At 40.3% G+C, this 18,058-nt stretch overlaps 1 protein-coding gene across 1 annotated transcript in view; it reads left to right on the forward strand.

The window, feature by feature from the left end:
• The first annotated feature begins 703 nt into the window (after positions 1–703).
• The window catches only part of LRRC8C (leucine rich repeat containing 8 VRAC subunit C), a 39,917-nt gene continuing 22,562 nt past the window's right edge, over positions 704–18,058 (forward strand). Inside the window, exon 1 of the mRNA XM_071750646.1 lies at positions 704–1,856. The gene's annotated coding sequence lies outside the window, so the exon portion shown is untranslated. The remainder of the gene's footprint in view (positions 1,857–18,058) is intronic.

Consider the following 18,058-nt stretch of genomic DNA (forward strand, 5'->3'; position numbering starts at 1 on the left):
ATGAAGCAAGCATTTTCTTTTAAGCTTTTTTCTAAATTGGAAAGCTGTATTGAAAAAGCTAAATAAGCAAGTAACTGCCTTGGAAAATAACTTCAGCTTTTTAGCTGTGCATCTGTCCTTTTCTATAATCAACAAAACTGATGAAGGCAAACAATTATCTCAAATGTGCATTTTATGGTAGTTCTGTAAGAGCTGAGTAACAGAAATAACTTGGAGAAAGGTTTACTTTTTTTTTTTTCCAGACTTCAATGTTTTTTCATTCTGCACCCTGTCAAGAAGGTTGGATTTTTTTCACTGCATGTTTGATAAAACACCCAGACAAAACCCAGAAAGTTTAAAGGCTAGAATCTCTAGCACTGCTTTCAAACCACAGTGTGCCTTTATCTATTTTCTACCAGGAAACTCAATCCTAGTGCTTAGAATTGAGGGTGGAGACAAATATAATTATGAATTTCTTGAATTCACTTCAGCCATGACCTTAATATTAAATATTTCTTTAAAATGAGGGTATTTTCAGGGAATCTATATGAATCCACTGTCAAACTTTGTACAATAAGTATTGTTGACATTTAGTCTTTGTATTAAATGTTCACTTCCAATCAAAAAAAGGCTTTTTAACATGCTTCAGTGTTGTACTGTGTTTAAGAACTTTGTATTGTGACTTTCCGTATCGTGAACATTTTTATGAAAATTAAATTTTTTTTTGCATCACAAATCTATGAACTGTTTTTTATTTTTCATATGAGATGTTGCATTTAATGCAAAGCTCAAAAGTCTGCTTCCAGCTGTCTGTATCTATGTGCTACCAGGTATGTTTTCCACAGGAAAGTGAAGATAATGAACAGCAGTAGGAAATTATGGTCCATATCAAAGCAGCTTACAGGTTGTGGGCTAGGAGAAAAGCTCCTAGTTGAGCTTTTGATTAAAACTAATCTTTCATCTTAATCATTACAAAACCTTTTCCAAGTCTTGCTCTTTCATTTTTGTGAGCTGGGTAAATACTGAATGCTGCCTGGAATTGTACTGGGAGAAGCAAGAAGGCAATGATTCTCTTCCCAGCTTGGTGCATACAGCTGTCATGCAGCTAAGCTGCCAAAAATAACACTGCTTGTGGTAAATCATGAATGTGTTTCCAGTCTTGCATTCTGTGTTAGCTCAGAGATCACATTTCTCTTGAAATGTGAGATAACCAATGTTTTCATTTGTGGAAACCTGGATTTGGCTCCATGTTTTGAAGATAAGGGAAAGAACCCAAACATTCGATAAATGTTAGATATTGAAGTGCTAGCTTATTAATGATCTTTCAAAATAAAGAACCTTTCTAGCAAGTTTTATGGAACTGCAGCTCTTTCATCTTGGACACAACGAAATAACTAAGAGGTAGAGGTGCTCCTACAGCTCCATGGCAATTTATGTTGGTTCTAATGACTTATTTTTTTAACCAGTAGATTTATACCATACTAACAAACTCCCTTGTTATATTGACTTTCCATCTTCAAAAATGTGACCTGAATTTCATTCTCTAATCTCTTCTGGTAAGTTATGACAGTATGGTGCTTAACACAGTGAGGTATAGTGCTTGTGGGCATGCTGTGAAATGGGTGATTTTATTATTTGCTATTGCCTTTTTCTTCTTAAGAACAGGAGGATATTATAAAAATGTTACTTATAAATCTATTGCTACTATTTATAAAACCTACTTGTAAAACCCTGAATAAAACTTTTCTTTCCCCTTCATCCTATTTGCCATATCTATCCATGTAGATATTACAGAGCCAATACTTTGTCAGAAGACATTGCAAAGCAAGTAACAAGATGAGTGTTTGAAAAGTGTGTGAAGATGAAAGCAATTGGAGGTATGTAGAAATGCCAGCCATGGCAATCTCACTGGCAATGCAAAGTGAAAAATCCCAAGTTAGGGCTTAGTATATGGATGGCAAGGCAAAAAGGAGGAACATAGCTCACTACTTCTCTTCATTTGGAAACATAGCTAACCTGCAAGTAAAAAGTGAATTGACAGATCATTTGAATTAGCCTTGCTCAGTAGCAAAGCTGCATAAAATTGTGCACGGAACAGTCTGGTGGGGTTTTTTTAATGAAGCTGCTCAGTCTAGCTCATTATAGTGTTTCACTCCTCAGCATCAGCATAGGGGAGGGAGCAATCCTCTGCCCTCTGTGTGTTGGGCCTGTGTTTAAGTACACCATTTTTTGACTGTTGCTGGACCTTATGCTGAGCTGTTTAATGCAAAAAGTCTGTCAAGACAGTACTTACTGTACTAGTTTTCTGCTCGTTTAACAGTAGAATTTAATTAGCTTGGCACAATCTGAAAAATACCCAAGTCAGTAGAAGGGGACAAAGATTAGTACCTCCCCTTATGATGATTGCTTAGGGTGCAACTTTGCATTTGTTTGCAAATTATCCTTGGCAGCTGCCTCTTTTTTTATAGTATGTTGTTACAGCCAAATGGTCATGACATCTTTGTGATTATAATATATATGTATATAGCTTCATATATGCATTTACATAGGTATTTAATCCAGATCTGGCACTAAATAGGTCTAGGATAGTAACATGCTAAATATGTTTATCTAAAATTCATGAAATGTAAGAATATAAAGATTTTAAAAAGTTCCTCAGAAGTTCACAAGTAGAATGTGTTGAACTGGTCTTATTGGGTAACAGATACACTCAGTTACCTTGGCTGCAATGTTTGCCTTAAAGTTTAGGAATAGGAGGGGAAACTAATCAGACTTTCTACATGTGTAACCCATGGTAATTGGTAACTGTGGGCTTATTAGTAGGCTCATTAATTCCTAAAGTTATTAAGTTTCCTCAGATTTGCCAATGTTTTATCTAGATGAGTGCTCTGATTATGGAGCAGTGATAACAGTTCCTGTGCTGCTTTGTGTTTTCTGCTACTTAGGGATGATTCAGCAGGTGCTGAACTGTTGTGTCTGAGATGGGGATATTGCAGTAACCCAAAGCTGGCATTGCTTTTTGTTAGATGAATGTTAAGTGGCTATATTAAAACAAGAGAGCCTCTCCCAGCATGGAGGGGAGAGAAGCTAGGGCAGCAGCTAGTCCAACTGTTGTAGAGCAAGCCATTTTAATCCTTGAATCAGTTCCTTAATCTGAGAGATAGTGCTGGTTTTTGTTAAAAGCAGTCTGTCTCAGAAAACTCAAAGTAGCTTGAGGCCTGTGCAGGAACTGGTTTTGTAACGTGCTGAGGTTTTGAGTAACTGCCTAGTAAATATGCTTGACTCCCACTCAAAGCCAGTGGGAGTTCAGGGTATTCATATCATTCCAAATAACCCTTCTTATTCTTAAAGATGGCTTGATAAAAGGAGCTTGTAAAACAATGATTTGCTTTCTTTCTGTTGTGTGGATATAAATTACAACATATGTATGAAAAGGAAATGGATAACAGTTTTCTGTGTTAAAAAATGGCTAGAAACAAGTAACAATGTTGAAGGCAAGGACATATGAATTTTATTTGATTTAAGTCTGGTTTTGTGCCAAGTGCATGTGGTTTTGCTAGCCTGAGAAATAAATCCACTGAATGCTCTTAACCAATAACATTCTTTTGTGCACTGGTTCAGTGAAAACTGATAAACTTAAGGTACAAAGTTCTAAATTTACTGAGTCTTCCTTTAGCTCTGCCTGCCTGTGTTCCTGCATATTATACCAGCAGCTTATGAAGAGGGATTGGTTTTCATTGTGTGGATTTACACATCCATCAAAAGTGTACACAAAGCCTCATTCTGTTGCAAAGAAGTCTGAAATTCTACATAAATTTTCTAGTTGCAGTAGGCTACCAAATGTATTTACATTATTTATTATGTAAAAATGGAGGCTTTTAATTAAGTGAAGCTCAAAAATAAAGATTAATAGAGTAGTACTTCTGATACTTTGAAAAGCTCTGCATGTTTTATGCTGTCATGGTCTTACTTAAAATATCAAAAATGTTTGTGCTGGAAAGGTGCAACGGTTGGTGAGAAGCTACAGCAATGGGCACATGGGAAAATGGAATATACTCATGAGCTGAATGTTCTTGAGTCAGCAGTGAAGTCATAAATAGTGCATGACAAGCTGTCCTTTAAGACTTTAGGCTTAATCAGTTCAGGCTTCACCCATTTGCTTCCATTTGAGTGTTTCTCACAAGACCTTGCAGACTTGAAGACAACTGGAACAGCAGACAAGTCTAGGTTTGGGCTTTTCTTCCCTGAAAATAGCTTTTTTGTTTTGGTTTGGTTTTGTGGGTCTTTTTTGTTTGTTTGTGTGTGGGTTTTTTTTTTTTTTTTTAAAAAGAAAGTAACAAAACCATGCTGCAGAAGTCCAGCATAGTTAATACGAGCTTTGAGCTGCTTTAAGATACAAAATCCCTGTTGTATTTTTCAGAAGTTTATCTCTGTAAGAAAGGCCTGTTTGCCAGTCGATTTTAACTCTGCCTTTTCTTATTAATGGCTTACCCTTAAGTGAGTTTTAATCATAGTAATAATTGCATAAGGCAAAGGAGTCCCCTGCAGCTTCTAAATGACAGTGGAAGTTATCTCCCTTGTGTCTAGGTAAACATTTCTTCAGTTGCTATATTGAGGTCATGGAGATGCTAAATCACTGTGGTTGCTGCGAGTCCAGCTGTTGATAGAAATTACAGCCTGGTATGTAGGATAATTCATGCGTGTGCTGACATGAGAGTAAGGGCTGGGTGGGGCACAAGAGGGCTGGTTATTTCCATGTCTGTGCCAGTGTTGATCATTTGTAGATAGGTAGGGGCCGTATCCAAGTGTGGAACATGGAGTAAGAAACACAGGTTAGGAGGCTAAGTCAGTAAGTGTATAGAGGCCACTACCTGCTATTGTTGAAAGAACTGAGCTGGCAAAGGGTACTGGAAAAAATACTACTTGGAGGGGAAACCTTGGGTTTCAGTCTGAATATTTTAAAATATCAGCATTTCTGTTTGCATCTTTAGAGTGTATTTTTGCCTCCTTCATAGAGGTAAGCCAGTGGCTTGACAGTTATGCAAGTCAGTAGGGAGGGAGTCACATTTATTTACCTTAATTCTTTCTCAGCTAAAGTAATGTGCTAAAAAAAAACAGATCTTTTTTAGTGTAAGTAGTACATACAGATACTGAATCAGATGGCCAATGAAGTTTGAGAAATGCACCCTGTGCAGCTAGTAATGCAGAGTGATGTCTTTGCTTTTCCTCCCAAAATGATACATGTCCTGATACCATCTCCAGTTGATGGAAAGGATATATGCTGAGGAATGCTAACAAAATTATTGCAGTCCTGTATGAACAGTTATACAAATGTGTAAGGTGTATTAAAGATTCAAAAATTTAAGCTACTAGTAAGTGTTCAGAGTAATCAGCTATACCCAAAAAACTAAAAAAAAAAAGCATTTGTGGGAAATACTTATCTTACGCTCTTGCTTCTTAGTGTTTTGGTTCTCATTTATTTTTAAAATCTCCTTTTAAAATGCCAGGTTATTTCTGCTTTTGAATGCTCCAAGACCCCTGTGTAAAGCATTTCTACTGTAAATTTTTTCTCCTGCCCCTGGTTCATACAGCTTTAGGCATATTTTACTCTTCATCTCCCCCTTCCGGCACTATTGCATGACTGAATGGGCACTGTAACATGATTTCAGTTATAGACAAATTCCTTGAAAAGACAGCTTAAAAAATATTTAAATGAATGAAATACAAATCACAGTTTAAGCTCTCTGAGGTTTGGCTCTAAACACACCATGAATTTCCAGGCACTACAGTATGGAGTAAAGCCCTGAAAACCAAGAATTAACTGTTCCAGGGGACAGCAGTGCTGGTTCATCTTTATGCTGCCATGCAGCTGTGTGCAAAGCAAGTGCACTACCCAACAGCAAAAGAAAATCTAAGTTAATTCCTTAATTTATGCATTTGAGTGTCAAAATGTACATTTTCAATTTTTTTGCTTTCAAGGTGTCTTTACCCAGTTTTGATGTTAATCAGTCCATTCTGAGAAGTTGGTAGTGATATTGACACAGATGTCAAGCTGTTGTAGAAAAGTTCTTTTAAATGGTTAAAGTTCTCAAAAAAATGGGGGAAGTCCTTTTCTGTTGGGAAACAGCTACCATTACTTAGTTCTGCAGAGACTAGAAATTATGTTAATTGTCTCCTCACTTCAAGTCTTTGTCAGAATAGTTACCTGGAACACCCTCTGCTCACCTAATTGCCCTTTTCCTGGTATCTCTGCATCATGCAGTATAGTCACTATTATCACTTGGGCTGTCTCATTAGTTTGGAATGTACTCTCCTTCCCTATCCTTGAGTAACTTTCATTCTTTACTCTTTTCCTGAATATCGTATTTTCTTTATATGCCTTGAGTGGCTCTGCTGGGGGGAGTTTTTTCTTAATTCTTTTTTGGATAAGTGGGAAAATAAAACACTAGATGTTCTGAATCTGTGTTACTTCCTAAGGCATCATGTATTGTCTTCTGGTTTTGTTCTATTAATGTACAACATAACAGTCTCTACACAATTTTCAAACATAATTGAATAAATAATTTCATTATGTATAATGGATGAGCTTTAAAAACCAAACACATAACTGATGGCTGCATTTAAATGTCTAACAATATTTTCTGTTAAGTAATCTGGCAAAATGTTGTGTCTAATGAGTTATGTCAGCTAAGAAACAGCAAGTTGGGATGTTCCTCTGCTGTTTTGCTCATTTACAGTGAATCATAAGTCTGTCCCCTTGCTTTGTTTTTGTGTTTTGAGAAATGCATTTAATTCATTGCTTCCAGCTCTCAGGTCTTTTCCTGTCTGACTGCTCATCCTCTGTTTTTTCCCCAGGTTTTAACCACAATGTCTGCCTCCATGGGCTGCTTTGTTCAGTCCTTTCACTCAGTCTGGGTGCGTTTTCTCTCTTGACTTTGCAGCCACTGTACAGCTCAAGGCCTCCATTACCATCATCCTCTATTTAATAATCTCTCTGCATAAGTAATATATAGCTGCCTTTATGGGGTCTTTTTCTGATCTGGGGGTTTCTGTTCTGTAAAACAGATGCATAATTACTTTCATCAGGTTGATTGTTCTTATGTGCCAGCTTCAGTGAACGTTTAGCTTGCTGCTGGCAGAAACGTTCCCTGTGATCATGCTACCAGGTATCCCCAGACCAGTCACTAGAGGTCAACATCATCATCTTCTAATAGAGCACTAACTACCACGTAATGAAAGGACAGGGTCTTGACTCTAGTAGTTAATTTCTCTATATGCTTTCAATGTTCATGGTGGGATGTTACTGATCCTATCACTGTCCAAGTTTAGGAGATGAGAAGCAGGTAAACAGGAGTTAGTAGTTTCTCACAGAGTGGTCTTTTTAAATAAAACAAGAGCAAGAAAAAAGTAAATCTGAAGACCTTTGCCTTCTGGTGCCTAAAGTTGCTTTTGGTGAGTGCTTTGGGGAAGCGTGGCAAAGCCAAAAGGATAGAGCAATAAAGAAAAGTTTTCTGGAGCCATTTCTGTGTGTTGAAGTTGTAGGACTTCCACCTAATGTGTGTGTAGCCAAGGACTCCTGTCAGTACAACGTGAGCTTCATCAACATCATTATTCTTGGGGATCCCCAGAATTTTCCAGATCCAGAAGTATTATCTTTGCATTCCTACTTGGAGATGCTTTTTTGTGTTTCTAGCTTGGACAGGCATCTGAAGTCTCTGACAAACTATTCCATAACAGGATGATAGTTAAGAAAAATGAAACTAGGGAGGAAGAGCCTAACACTGCATCATTTCATAAACAGATGAAGGAAGGAAGGTTGGTCTACAGATCAGTGTCCCTGAAGATTTCCTCATAGTTGGGGTATTTAAAAGTAAACTCCCTCTTACAAATGTTCTGGTATTTAACCTCATCTTGTGGGCTTTCTCTTGGCTAGAACACTTGCAAGATCTTCCCCTAGGTGGCCAGTTGCCTCTGTTCATGTAACTTGAAGGAACTCTTCTTTATCTGAGACTTCTTTTCTCAAATTTGTTTGAAATTAACGAGCACATTCAGTATTTATTAAGGGATGATACAGGTTGCATCATTACTCTAATGTTATCTAATTTCCCATCAGAATGTGACTCTAGGTCTTCATCCTGAGATGAAAAACCTTCACCTGCAGAGACCATATTTGTTAGCATGAATGCAGTATGCTTTGGTCAAAATCATCTGCATTTAATCAATGTTGAAAGAGGTGAAGAAAGCAACTCCTTTAGGGAGAACATGGATCAGTTTCAAACATGCATCCATGTATACCAATATACTATATATATCCTTTCAGCTTTATCTGCTAGATCTAAGAGGAACACTGAAGATGTGGGAGAGGTGGGGAAGGTGGACCTATCCAAAGGAGCAAAATAAGATTGCCTGGGTGATTCTGGGTGTAATTATGAAAGCTTTAACTGGTTAGGATTTTCTATTGAAAATTTGCTCATAATTTCTGATTTTATGCTTTTTCATAAAAACAGTTTTCATGTCAGATTTATAGAACTGTAATCTATAGCCAGTAATATGCTTTCATTTTTCAGATGGTAAGAAACAGAAAAACAGAACTTTACAAACACCACCACGTTTTGTTTTGGTTTTGGTTTTGGTTTGGTTTTTTTTTGGTTTTTTTCCACGTAGGAGTTATCATCTTATTTGCTGTCAAGAGATGTGCCAGGAGAGGAAGTGCAGACTGCTGTGTTCTGGCTGGGCTGCTGTGCATTGCTGTCTCCTTTTTAGCTAATGCAGCTTGACTGCTTCTATGCTACAAGCTAGGCCCATGGGCTGTGCTGGGCAGCTCTCCCACCTCATCTGGACTCGCTCAGGATCTCTGCACAGTGCTGCCTTTTGGGGCTGGAGTCACACTGTGATGTGGAGACTAAATGCCACACCACTGAGATGCTGTGGAGGTAACAGCAAAATAGCACAGAGCAAAATAGTTCTGACCCTGTTTTTTGTGCAGAGTGTGTCCCCTTTGGTAGCCTGACACTGTTGTGTGTTTTCCCAGTGGAAGCCTGGAGGAGGGCTGGCTGTCTGGTGTACAGTGCTGGTGTCAGGACTAAGATGAAATTCCATGAATAGTTTCATCTAGCACTAACTGATGGTACTGCTGAGGCTCTGCTGCCTTTTCTTCCCTCTTTCCCTCCCTGTGTGTGCAAATATTTCTGCAGCTATGCAGACCATGTCTGCATGGGTAAGCTGACAAGGCCTGGGGCAAAGGTCCAAGCACTACCATGCTCTCTATTCATACCGCAAATTGTGCTACAGTCTAAGGCACATGGGCTGGTCACCACCCTTTCCAGCCCTCTCCAGCAATGCTCTGGGTAGCACAAGCCAGTGAATGTTTCCAGCTTGTGATTTGTATGAAACCCTTTTGGTAGAAGTGAGGGAATTTAGCTTTATGGACACAAGCTGTTCTTTGCAATAAGTGCATAGGAAAGTACCTATAGTATTATGTCATCGTTCTTAAAGCCTTGATAAGCTGACAGTGCCTTGTTGCATATACTTCTACCTCATATAAGCATGGTTTTCATGTTCCTGCTCTGTCTCACTGCTGGACCAAAAGGTAAATTAGTAGCAGAAATATAAGAGCATTTGAAAAACTGTTTCATGAAATGCTATATTTAGTTTCTTTTCTATCCAAGCATCTTTGCGTTTGGTGGAACGATGACCTGAAATTTGAAATATGATCCACTGAACAGTAACTGCAATGTCTCTTGGGTCTGGAACCTGATGCTAGAGTCTTTACTTACAGATAGCCAGTGTCAGGACCCAAGCTTCACTTGATAAAGCTGAGAAGCAAGCATTTCCATGGATGAAACCATACAGATTGTGCACACCTAAGAGTCAACCTATTTAAAAGTAAGATTTGCTCCAGCATGTTGGAGCAGAGGTTCCCTGAAGTAAGAGTGCAGAAGGCTCTCCTGAGAGGATTGCTTTCATTATATACAGAGGCCAAGCCTTTGCACACACTGTTTGGCACTTCTGTTTGAAAGTGCTCTGCTTAACCTTGCTTAACTCTTGCTTCAGAGTAGGTTCCAGTCAGCAGACTTGATTTCTTAATGAACCTGAATTGACAGGTTTCCTTTTGTCTTTAACCCCCAAAATGCAGTGCTCTTCTTTCCTCTCAGAACTGCAGAGTTCACTTGTTTGTACTTAATTCTTCATTATTCCTAGGTGGAAGCATGGACATAGAGCTTTCAACCTCTCTGTTAGTACTGCACTCAAGATAAAAGTGGATGAGGTTTCACAAGGTAGAGTAGTAGAGAAATTACATTTTATGCTGTGATAATTTTGTACTTTGTTTAAGGGTTTGCTCTTGAAATACAGGCTTTCTGTTAGCCTAGCAAAGGTCTTCTGTCTCCTGTCTTCATTCTTTTCACAAACTAAAATAACCTAGTGGTGCAGACTGTCAGCACTACCTTTGTTCTTTCTTCATAGTTGTATTTTACACAATAATCTCCGGGAAACAATCCTATTCCTGGAAATTCATCACATTCCACACAGCTGTGTGGCCTCGCTGATGTTGTTCTTCAGCTGAGTCAAGTGATTCAGTGGAACTTCCATTTGTGTTTGGGATTCCTGGAAGGTTGGTCATATACAGTACTCTAAAAATTCAATACAGCAGATGAAGTCAGGCATAGAAAGATACAAAATTCAGTCTCCTTAATTATTATTAACCAGTCTAAAGGGAAAGTTGTCTTCTTCATAGACTGAGTCTTAAAGGCTTCATGTGTAAGTATATCATCTCTAGCCTCTTGCAGAACAAAGACTCATTGTACTGTATGCAGTCCAACCAGCAGCTAGACCAAAACAGCTTGCATGGATCCCCTTACGTTTGTGCTATAGTAAACATCTTATCTCTCATCTCAGCTGTATGCTTTGGTATGTAAGCATTTGTGTATTTATATGCAAATACAGCATATAAATCTAAATAAATCTAATTCTAAATACTTTATTGTGAGAGTTGTCCATATAGATACAAACTTCTGGTGATGCAGCCTGGATTGCTTGGACAACTCTGAAATCCCATCTACTAGAAATGCCTACAGCTGTGAGAAGGGAAGAATGAAGCCCTCAAACTATTGATCTTTCAGCTGTGTGAATGGCTTGTAAATGGCCAGAGCTTGGAGAATACAAAAGTGTTTCTAGAAGTAATGACAAAAAGATGGTTAAGTGTGGAATTACTGCCATAGCTGAATTGAGACTCGTCCCAATGAAGAGCCAACCACTGACAAGCTAGGAAAGGGAAAAGTAAAAATGAAAGAGTCAGGTGCATGAGGTGTGTATGATGCCTGAATCATTGAACTGACAATTACCACAGGGATACATAGACCCTCTCATGACAAAAGACTTCTGAACAGTCTTCCCAAACACTGCTCAGAGGCTGTGCCCACCATGGTCTTTGTACCAAAAGGAGTCCTGGGCCAGTGACTCCAGGCGTCCTTTGGGCTGTTCCCCTACTGAAGTAGTGTGAAGTAGCCAGAGTTGAAATTGGAAGCTATCCCTAGTTTTTTTTGTTGATGAGTTTGGGTTTTTTCCTAGTAGTTCTATTCAAGAGCAAGGCTCAAACGTATGATTGAAAAACAACAGAGGAAAAAAAAAACCTTCTAACTGCATGCATCGAAATGAGGGCAAGTCTGAACAGAGCAGGCAGTAGGGTCAGATGCATTCCTCATCAGCTACTGATGGATGAGCAGGAAGCAGAGCACAGGATGTGTGCTGACTCCTGCTGTCGGAAGTAGAACTGGCCTGGAGCTCTGTCATGTGTAAGCAGCAAAACATAGACCCATTCATGGGCCTAATCTAATCATGCAGGAAAATTTTCAGAGTTGTCTTCTGCCATTGCACAAGTGACATACAGAGTCACACTGGTACCAGACTAGAATTATGACATGGAGATTTTTGTTCTATTGTGCCTTGGTACTGCCCATGAACTGTGCTTCCACACTGAATGTGAAAACTTACACCAGAATGTGTCTTTACTGCCTGATAGCTCAGTGATGCTTAGCACTGTAAATTCAAAAATATTATTTTTATCTTACTAGACTCTTCTGCATTAGGAATCCCACAAGTTTTAGAGCTGCTAAGCTCATGACACTTCACATTTGGTTCCTTAATAGCTATGCCTGTGTCAATTTACCTTTGCAGGTAAATTATTCACTAACTCATCCTCAGTCTCCTGAGATTTCCTCTTTCCTGCCAGGCATCCCATTCCAAAAAATTGTTTAGATTTGTGGTTTTTCTCAGTGTTGATCTCTCCCAGCAATTAACACAAAACATTGTTTATTTTAAGTTTAGGCAGCCAATACTGCTGCTTTATTTTAGTGCTTTCTAATTTTGAGAAGCTATTCTAATCCTGACCCTCTCCCAGCTAACAAGCATACCATATGTCTGATTACTCAGGTTCCCATGCAAAATAGGAAATTAAAAATTCCACATGATTAGCAAACATCTCTTTCTGTTTATTTTGAGATGACTGCTTTAAAATACCATTAAAAATTTAGGGACCTGTTTCTCAAACATTTACTTTATCATTTTGATGTGTAAATTGATATTTTCACTAAATATGTGCTGTTTATTTTTCTGAATTGTGATTTAATGACACAGGTTTGCTACCAGGAAAAAAAATCTGCAAATAACTGTTTAAAGACAGTGGAAAAACAGGTAATTTAGTGGTGGAGTTGCACAGAGGAGGAGGGAGACTAGGGAAAAACATTTCAAGATGAAGTCTAATGAAAATGACAGACTTAAATCCTCCTTGAAATATCCAAGTATGGTGCAAAGTGGACCACCAGCAGCAGTCTGTTATCTCTTTGCAGGATGTCAGCCAGGAGGAGCATGCAATGGAACCTGTGACTCAGTCCAGTAGAGCAGTGGAGCCAGGACAGGTCACAGCTCTGGCAAGCAGACTTCCCTAAAAGTAGAGCTGCTTTGTATTAATACATAGATTGCATAAATTTGGTTATGAGCAGACTGGCTCTGTGACTATCACAGTGTGCCTTGAGGGGCAGAAAACTGCTGAGAAAACCAAGTATGACAGAAAACCAAAGACATGAATAAAGCAATCTCTTTGTGAGTGCTTGAATGAGGGTCAGAGATGCTGCCCATGTAGAAAAAAAGCACGAGTGCCTATCAGACCAGCACAGCATTTTGGAGGGCAGTGAGAGGCAGGAAGGCTGGGAGACAGGACCTGGGGTAGCCTCAGCAACCACCTAAGGAAAGCAAGCCTAGTGGTTGATGTTCATCCTTATATTGCCCCCCAGAAGTGTTTGTCCTTGCTACTGCTTGTTTATTCAATCACACCCACAAAGGTACATTGGTAGTTATAAAAGCCTCTGTTATTTTAAAAGTAGCATTTAATATTATAAAGTGCTTGTTCTGAGCTGTAGCTGCTTGGCTCCACCCCTCCTGCCTTGTGTTTTGAATTGGAATGGTTTGGGTTGGAGGGGACCTTAGGGATCATGTGGAGGTTGCTCAAAGCCCCATCCAGTCTGGCCTTCAACATTTACAGGCGTGGGGCAGCCACGGCTTCCTTTGGCAACCTGTTCCAATGTCTCACCACACTCACAAGAAAGAATTTTTTTTCTTAATGTTTAACCTAAATTTCACCTCTTCAAGCTTTAAACCGTTGCCCCTTGTCCTCTCACTACACACCCATTAAAAAAGCCCTTCCCCAGCTTTATTGTAGGCCCCCTTCAGATATTGGAAAGCTCCCATAACATCAGCTCAGAGCCTCCTCTTCTCCAGGCTGAACAACCCCAACTTCTTCAGCCTGGCTTCACAAGGGTGATGCTCCAGCCCTCTGTTTTTGTGGCTCCTCTGGAAATGCTCAAGGAGCTCCATGACCTTCTTATTTTGGGGACTCCAGAACTGGACACAGTACTCCAGGTGGGGTCTCACAAGAGTAGAGCAAAGGGGGAGAATCGTCTCCCTTGACCTGCTATCTGTGCTTTCTTTGATGCTGCCCAGGACAGGGTTGGCTTTCTGGGCTGCAAGCACATGTCAATGGCTCACATTAAGCTCCTGGTTCACCATCACCCCCAAGTCCTTCACAGGGCTGTCCTTAATGCTTTCTCCTCCCAACCTGAATTCATGCATGGGATTGCCTCGACCCAGGTGCAAGACCTTGCACTTGGCCTTGTGGAACTTCATGCAGTTTGCACAAGTCCACTTCTCAAGCCTGTCAAGTTCCCTCTGGATAGCACCCCTTCCCTTCAGTGTGACTCCATCACACAGTTTGATATTGTCAGCAAGCTTGTCACCAACAAGGATGTGAGCTACCCCCACTCATTGCATCAACTCTAAAATTAGGTGAGATGCTTTGTCCTGTGAGGCACAGTTTGGTGGTTGCAACATCCATACAAAGCATGGCTCCCCAGCTAGGAAAGTGTTTCAGATGACCACTAATGTAAAACCTAAGGATGACCAGAAGTGTAACAGAGGTAAAGCATCATTCAATTCCAGGAGCTCCTGTTCAGCCAAAGGTCAGAAAATGGGAGTTAGTTCTATTTCTTTTGGCATGTCTTTGGCTCTATTTTCTCAACAATACATGGTATGTGGTGAAAGATGTCAATAGCTTCTCTACAGAGAACTAATTGGGACAAATTCTTCCCTGATGTAATTGCACTGCTTTCATTGTAATCATACCAGTGACGAATATGGCTCCTCTTTACTTAGGAACAACAAAAGAGTTCACGTGATTAAACACTGAGCTGTTTTTTGCTGGAATAGAGTTAATTTTCTTCACAGTAGCTGGTATGGGGCTGTGTTTTGAATTTGCATTGAAAACAGTGTTGGTAACAAGAGATGTTTTTGTTATTGCTGAGCAGTGCTCACACAGCATCCAGGCCTTTGCTCCTCACCTCACCCCATCAGTGAGTAGGCTGGGAGTGCACAAGAAATTGGGAGGGAATGTAGGTGGGACCACTGACCCCAACTGACCAAAGGATATTCCAGACCATATGATGTCATGCTCAGCATAAAAGTTGGAGGAACAAGGAAGAGGGAATGTTCAGAGTGATTCTGTTTGTCCCTCCAGGTAACAGTTAAGCATGATGGAGACCTGCTTTCCTGGACATGGCTGAACACCTTCCTGCTGATGGGAAGTAATGAATGAATTCCTTATTTTGCTCTGTTTGTGTGCATGGCTTTTACTTTTTTTACTCTATTAAACTGTCTTTATGGCAGCCCAAGAATTTTCTCACTTTTACCCTTCTAACTCTCTCCCCAACCCACCCAGGGGGAAATGAGTGAATCATAGAATGTAGGGGGTTGGAAGGGACCTCTAGAAATCATTCAGTCCAACCCCCCTGCCAAAGCAGGATCACCAAGGGCAGGCCACACAGGAATGCATCCAGGTGGGGTTTGAAAGTCTCCAGTGAAGGAGACTCCACAACCCCTCAGGGCAGCCTGTACCAGTGCTCCATCACCCTCACAGGAAGGAGGTTTCTCCTCATGTTGAAGTGGAACTTCCTATGTTTTAGCTTAAACCCATTATTCCTTGTTCTATTATTGGGTACCACTGGAAAGAGATTCGTCTCATCCTCTTGACACACCCCTCCTCAGATACTTAATAGAATCAAGTAATAAGTAATGATAATGATAATAATAATAAAGTAGCTGTGTGGGGCTTTGTGGCCAGCTGGGGTTAAACCATCCTTCCATTGTTCTCCTGATCAAAGCAGAGTAGAAAGAAAATGCTGACACTTAAGAAATAATAGTGTATTCTTCACCTTGGTATGAAGGTTTGCTTCTCCTGCCCGGGCTCAGCCCATAGTATCTGTGAAATTAATTTAAAAAGTTTGTTTTACCAGTGGACTGCTATTACTTGAAGGTCTGGTGCACTTAAAATTAGTATTTCTAAAATACTAATCTGGAGGAAAAGGGAAATGTAAACTAGAGAAAAACAAATAAGGGAAAAGATTAACTTTCACAGTAGCTTCAAACAGCTACGAAGCACTAGTGCTGTCAATTCATGCATTTTGGATTTGAGCTGAATCAAATCACAGAAGCAGTTTTCCAGTACTTCATCTGAAAGCAATTTAGCTTTTCTGTGTTAGCAGATTATGCTCTTTTCAACAGTTGTTGGAGAGATGAGTGATGAAAAGCATTTTCATTGTGGGTGTGTTTCCAAGTCTAGACAAAGCTCTTGCACTCAAACCCCTGTCTTCTTGACCTGACCTCTCCTGAAGCTGAGAGGGGATATGGTCTAAGCAGAAACCCCTCAGCCCCAGCTGCAGGGCTGCCCTCAGGACCCCAGACTTTTGTCTATGGGATGGCTTTGAGTTTTGTTAGAGTACATCCTCAAATGCTGAAGAGATTGGAGAGGAAAAGAAAGAAAAAACCAAAAATCCTGAGTGGGAGCCAGTAGAAGGTGTTCTGGGAGACTCTGCTGGTGCTAAGCAAGGATTTCAGGACTGGGCATCCTCAGCCTGGATCACACTTGGGAATCAGCCCACAGGTACGTGAGTGGGGGGATAACTGTCACAGGAGCACTGATCTGTCCCTGTGTCCAGCTGGGTTTGGAGGCTGGTTTGTGACAGTTTTAACTTGGGTGCAAACCAGCACTGCTCTTGGTTCTGCAGGTACTGCAAGGTAGCACTCAATAGCAGCAATAACATTTCTGGAGTTTGTAAATTATGGCTGACAGAGTAGAACAATCAATGGTAAAGGCAAATGCATTAAATCTGCAGTACTGACATTTCTTATGTGACCTGTCCCATGTTCCTCTGGAGTTAATGAAAAACAAAGACCCAACCTGAAATCAAAGGATGGCAATAACTTGCAGTCATTTAGATAGTTGAATCCTGCTTCAGCTGCCTGTGACTTTGGAAGAAACTATACTTTTGGTAAAATAAATACCCTGACATTACTTCAGATTTCACCTGCCTAGATGGTCTTAAAGAAAATAATGCAGGAATTAAAAAATAAATGACAGTTTTCTTCAGGAATTTTTCCAGTAGAGCAGAGGTATCTGGAGCTCCAATTATGTGTTTAATAACAAACATGAATTTTTGGACCTTCTTCCAATGGAAGTCCACACACCAGAACTGCACCAAGCCTCCATCCCAGAACCCACGGACTCTTTTCCCCTGCAGTACCAGTGACCTTGCCTGTAATTATTCTTCACAGGGGAAGCTCAGCTCAGACCTCCAAGTACTGCAGCAACTCTGAACAAAAATAACCCAAAAGTCCACAACAGGAAATGTTAACAATGGCAGGATTACTGGCCACTGTGTCACCACTAAATAAATGAGCAACTGAGGGAGTTCAGGGAAAAGCTGCACCATGATTAGGTAACGGGAGGGACTGACTTCTGAGAAAAGATTAAATGAGCTAAACGATGACGAACGGGTGAACAGAGTAACTGCCTGCAAATGTCTGAAAGAAGAAACCATCCAGAACAGGGAGGGATTCTCTAAGCTGCTGCCAGGAGTTAAGAGTAATGGAAAGAAACCAATAAAAAGAAAATGAATGCAGGAGTCACCCACCACAACTGTTTCTTTAGCTCAAAGATGAAATCCTGTGCTTTTGTCCATATGGAAACCTTGCTCATTTGTCCCGTTTTATTCCTCAGCTATAGCCCCCAAAGTATGGGGCTAACACTTAAAATTACATCATGGTGTAATACTGCTGAAATCTTTTAGGCTGGCAGGTCTGAAGGGCTGTGAGGGAGCTGTGCCAACGTCTTCCAGCTTTCGCCAGATTCAGACCCTCATTTCTTGAGATGCATCAGAAAGCCTCGAGGCTTTAGCTGACAAAAGCAGCACAGCAAAGCACTTAAGCAAACACTTCAGTCAAAGGTTGAGCTGAACTCCCACAGCTATAAATCACATCAGTCATTCCCAAATGAGGAACCTGAGTCTGCTCGCAGCAGTCCCTGAAGCAGATGGGCCAGAAAGTATATGAAGTCAGAATTATTCACAGTTATCCATGGCAGGCCTTCAGTCCACATCCCAGTGCAGTTAATATCTTTGCAGCAAAACAGCTGTGATGCCTCATGTTGTATTTGTTTCCATTAACTCCCCCCCAGTGGGCTTATATATTTGTATTT

Source organism: Heliangelus exortis, chromosome 8 (assembly GCF_036169615.1).
Source record: "Heliangelus exortis chromosome 8, bHelExo1.hap1, whole genome shotgun sequence".
NCBI lineage: Eukaryota > Metazoa > Chordata > Aves > Apodiformes > Trochilidae > Heliangelus > Heliangelus exortis.